Source organism: Lampetra fluviatilis, chromosome 73 (genome assembly GCF_964198595.1).
Source record: "Lampetra fluviatilis chromosome 73, kcLamFluv1.1, whole genome shotgun sequence".
NCBI lineage: Eukaryota > Metazoa > Chordata > Hyperoartia > Petromyzontiformes > Petromyzontidae > Lampetra > Lampetra fluviatilis.
Window position 1 is genome coordinate 2,174,589 of NC_136347.1, and position 5,261 is coordinate 2,179,849.

Below are 5,261 nucleotides of genomic sequence, written 5' to 3' on the forward strand. Positions count from 1 at the left end.
CTAGCATCCGCCCCGGAGCCGCGGTCAAGGTTCAAAAGAGCCGCATGCGGCTCCGGAGCCGCAGGTTGCCGACCCCTGGTCTAGGGATAACCCCAAGGTGTCTCTGTGTGTGTCTCTGTGTGTGTAGGGGTAACCCCAAGGTGTCTCTGTGTGTGTCTCTGTGTGTCTGTGTATGTAGGAGTAACCCCAAGGTGTCTCTGTGTGTGTGTGTCTGTGTGTGTGTGTGTGTCTAGGGGTAACCCCAAGGTGTCTCTGTGTGTGTCTCTAGGGGTAACCCCAAGGTGTGTCTCTGTCTGTGTGTGTAGGGGTAACCCCAGGGTGTCTCTGTGTGTAGGGATAACCCCAGGGTGTCTCTGTGTGCAGGGGTAACCCCAGGGTGTCTCTGTGTGTAGGGGTAACCCCAGGGTGTCTGTGTGTGTCTCTAGGGGTAACCCCAAGGTGTCTCTGTCCCTCTCGTGGAACGTGATCCCCAACGCCGGAGTTCTGCCGCTGCTGTCGGGCACTGGGGCTTCGTCGGTGCGATTCCCAGACAGCTACGAGACCACCAAGACATACTGAGCCACCAGCTACTCATCACCACTCACCACCACACTCACCACCACTCACCACGCCCACCACTCTCCAGACACAAACCACAACTACTGGCGATCACTCACTACGCAAACCACACACCACACACAGACCTGTAGACTCACCACACAGAGACTCCGATTCGCCACACAGAGAGCCATAGACTCGCCACACAGACCGACCACACCACACTCACCACACACAGACCCACACGCACCACACACACCACACACAGACCTGTAGACTCACCACACAGAGACTCAGACTCGCCACACAGAGACCCACAGACTCACCACACGGAGAGCCACAGACACACACAGAAACCCATAGACTCACCACACCACACGAACCACACTCGCCACACAGAAACTCACAGACTCGCATGGAAACCTATAGACTCATCAGACAGAGACCCACAGACTCACCACACGGAGAGCCACAGACTCACAGAGACCCACAGACTCACACAGAGACCTGCAGACTCACACAGAGACACACAGACTCATACAGAGACCCGCAGACTCACACAGAGACCCGCAGACTCACACAGAGACCCACAGACTCACAGAGACCCACAGACTCACACAGAGACCCACAGACTCACACAGAGACCCACACGGAGAGCCACAGAATCACAGAGACCCACAGACTCACACAGAGACCCACAGACTCACCACACGGAGAGCCACAGACACACAGAGACCAACAGAAATAACACGAACACAGATTATTCGGTGATAGTGACGTTGGCAGCAGTGCATGAAGCACATTTTTCAAAAAAAGAACTCAACTCTTCCGTCAGTAGCGCTGTGCTGTGCACGCGACCTTCAAATTAAATATATATTCACGAGGCAACGTTTCTAGCAATAGCCAGCGATCTAAAACTAAACTTCGCTTGGCATCACACACAGCAGGCTTTCAAAACCCAATATTATCCACGAGAGAGGTTTTTGGTTGGTGAGATCGCGTTAATATAAATGTGTCGTTAAATACGCCACCACCACCCAGATTTGCACGGTCGTAAGCGCGCAAGCAAGCAAGCAAGCAAACTTAATATAAAGGATTTAAAAAAATCGATCTGCAGTGGCGTCGTCATCGTAGTAAACCAGACACTGGGCCGTCCATTTTATTTGAATGCCGCACGAACTGGCGGTTGTGGTGTTATCGGCGGATGTGTTGAGTTACATTTTTTTTGAATAAGTAAGCGAATAGGAACGTGGAGCAACGAAAAAACTGCTGCGTCCGGGGAGAAATCAAAAGCACGCACACGCACACGTCAACAAGTGTTGAAATAAAAATTTCCTCCGTAAGGAAAAAGTTTGAGAGCTGTCACGCGTACTCTGTGTGTGTGTGACCTCGCGATACGGAAATGGATCTAACGAGGTGGGAACGAGATGGAATAAGAGAGCCTCATCAATGGCTATGCAATCGGTAAGAGACGACTGACAATTGTTTTCTTACCCTTCTATCTGGCAACAAAACTGACACCTTTTTACAAGGAGTCATGTTTGCATAGACCGCAATACCTGCAGTCATAATACAAACAAAAGACATAACTCTGATAATGTGCACTGTCCTTGAAGTTGATTGGTCCACACCCGAGACAGCTTTCCTTAGAGCCTAGTCTCACATGGGTTGGACCAGATGACTGACAGTTGTTTGTGTGTATGTTGAGCTTCTTTAGCACCGTACGTAGGCAACAGTGCTAATCGGAGGTTTGAACCTAAATGGGTAACAACGTTAGTTGAGCGTGGACAATTAGACCCAAGCCGAAACATAACATGTTAAAAAGATTCTTAAAAATACTTTCTTTTTTATTTTTAATGATAGAATATAGTATTGTCATCAGTATGACATAAGTATACCAAGTTTGCAGTCGATACCACATTGGGGAGTGGGTTAAAATTGAGTTACAAGATTTGAGGATACGACAACAACAGACAGAGCGAGTGAAATTAAAGCGTGTCCAGTAATCATCATTACAACGGAGACGCAGAAAGGCGTCGCCTTGCACAGGTCAATCACCCAGGCTCCCACTGGTCAATGCGTCGCCTGCCACGAAAGTCAAGGATTGTCGGCCTGTACAGCCACCAGCCGATACAGGCAGTCCCCGAGTTACGCTAGCAGTCCCCGAGTTACGACAGTAGTTACGATGATAGCCCCCCGAGTTACGGTTTTAATCCCCGAGTTACGGTTATAGTACACGAGTTACGATAATAGTCCCCGAGTTACAACACTAGTCCCCGAGTTACGACACTAGTCCCCGATCGACGATGCTAGCCCCCCGACTTACGCCTGTAGTCCCCGAGTTACGACGGTACCCCCAGTGACGACGGCAGTCCCCGAGTTAAGATGGTTGTCCCCGAGTTACGTTTGCTGTCCTCGAGTTACGACGCTAGTCCCCGAGTTACAGTTGTAGTCCTGAGTTAGGATGGTAGTCCCCGAGTAACGACGGTAGGCCCCGAGTTACGCTTGAAGTCCCCGAATAACGATGACAGTCCTCGAGTTGCGACGGTAGTCCCCGAGTTACGATGGCAGCCCCCAGTGAGAATGCTCGTCCCCGAGTTACGAAGGTAGTCCCCGAGTTACGACGCTAGTCCACAAGTTACGACGACAATCCCCGAGTTACGATGGTAGTCCCCGAGTTATGATGGTTGTCCCCGATTTACGTTTGTTGTCCCCGAGTTACGATGCTAGTCCCCGAGTTACAGTTGTAGTCCCCGAGTTACAGTTGTAGTCCCCGAGTAACGACGGTAGTCCCCGAGTTACGGTCGAAGTCCTCGAGTAACGATGATAGTCCTCAAGTTGCGACGGTAGTCCCCTAGTTACGACGGTAGCCCCCAGTGATGATGACAGTCCCCGAATTACGTCGGTAGCCCCCAAGTTACGACGGCAGTCCCCGAGTTACGACGGCGGTCCTCGAGTTACGGTGGAAGTCCCCGAGTTACGGTTATAGTCCCCGAGTTACGACGGTGGTCCTCGAGTTACGGTTGTAGCCCCGAGTTACGATGGTATTCCCCGAGTAACGATGGTTGTCCCCGAGTAACGACGTAGTCCCCGAGTTACGATGGTTGCCCCCGAGTAACGCTGCCAGTCCTCGAGTTACGAGGGTAGTCCCCAAGTAACAATGGTAGCCCCGGAGTTACGATGGTAGTCCCCGAGTAACGATGTTAATCCCCGAGTTACGGCTGCAGTCCTCGAGCTACGACGGTAGTCCTCGAGTTACGGTGATAGTCCCCGAGGTACGACGATAGTCCTCGAGTTACGACGGTCCGACTTACAAAATTTCAATCTTACGATGTTGATAGCGATACGACAAAATTGCCATCAACAACCTAACATCGTTCAAGTGTGCAGACCACGGACAGAATCTTGGTGAGTCCAGTACAATCTGATGAGACGTTTCGATTTCATTTTAAGGTTACCACGATACGACACGTTCAATGGACACACGCACACAGCGTTATACACACCAACCCGCCCCTCCCCCCTCTCCCCTCTCCCCCCGCGTTTCCGACCGCAACGAACTCGGCTCCAGAGAGGGGTGGTGAGGGGTGAGGGGTGAGGAGGTGAGGGGTGAAGGGTGAGGAGGTGAGGGGTGAGGGGTGGTGAGGGGTGAGGGGTGAAGGGTGAGGAGGTGAGGGGTGAGGGGTGAAGGGTGAGGAGGTGAGGGGTGAGGAGGTGAGGGGTGAGGGGTGATGAGGTGAGGGGTGAGGAGGTGAGGGGTGAGGAGGTGAGGAGGTGAGGGGTGAGGGGTGAGGAGGTGAGGGGTGAGGGGTGATGAGGTGAGGGGTGAGGAGGTGAGGGGTGAGGGGTGAAGGGTGAGGAGGTGAGGGGTGAGGAGGTGAGGGGTGAGGAGGTGAGGGGTGAGGAGGTGAGGGGTGAGGGGTGAGGAGGTGAGGGGTGAGGAGGTGAAGGGGTGAGGGGTGAGGAGGTGAGGGGTGAGGAGGTGAAGGGGTGAGGAGGTGAGGGGTGAGGAGGTGAGGGGTGAGGAGGTGAAGGGGTGAGGGGTGAGGAGGTGAGGGGTGAGGAGGTGAGGGGTGAGGAGGTGAGGGGTGAGGAGGTGAAGGGTGAAGGGTGAGGGGTGAGGAGGTGAGGGATGAGGAGGTGAGGGGTGAAGGGTGAGGAGGTGAGGGGTGAGGGGTGATGAGGTGAGGGGTGAGGAGGTGAGGGGTGAGGGGTGAGGAGGTGAGGGGTGAGAGGTGAGGAGGTGAGGGGTGAGGAGGTGAAGGGTGAGGGGTGAGGGGTGAGGAGGTGAGGGGTGAGGGGGTGAGGGGTAAGGGGTGAAGAGGTGAGGGGTGAGGGGTGAGGAGGTGAGGGGTGAGGGGTGAGGAGGTGAAGGGTGAGGGGTGAGGAGGTGAGGGGTGAGGGGTGAGGAAGTGAGGGGTGAGGGGTGAGGAGGTGAGGGGTGAGGGGTGAGGGGTGAGGGGTGAGGAGGTGAGGGGTGAGGGGTGAGGAGGTGAGGGGTGAGGGGTGAGGGGTGAGGAGGTGAGGGGTGAGGAGGTGAGGGGTGAGGGGTGAGGAGGTGAGGGGTGAGGGGTGAGGAGGTGAAGGGTGAGGGGTGATGAGGTGAGGGGTGATGAGGTGAAGGGTGAGGGGTGAGGGGTGAGGAGGTGAAGGGTGAGGGGTGAGGGGTGAGGAGGTGAGGGGTGAGGAGGTGAAGGGTGAGGGGTGAGGGGGGGTGAGGGGGG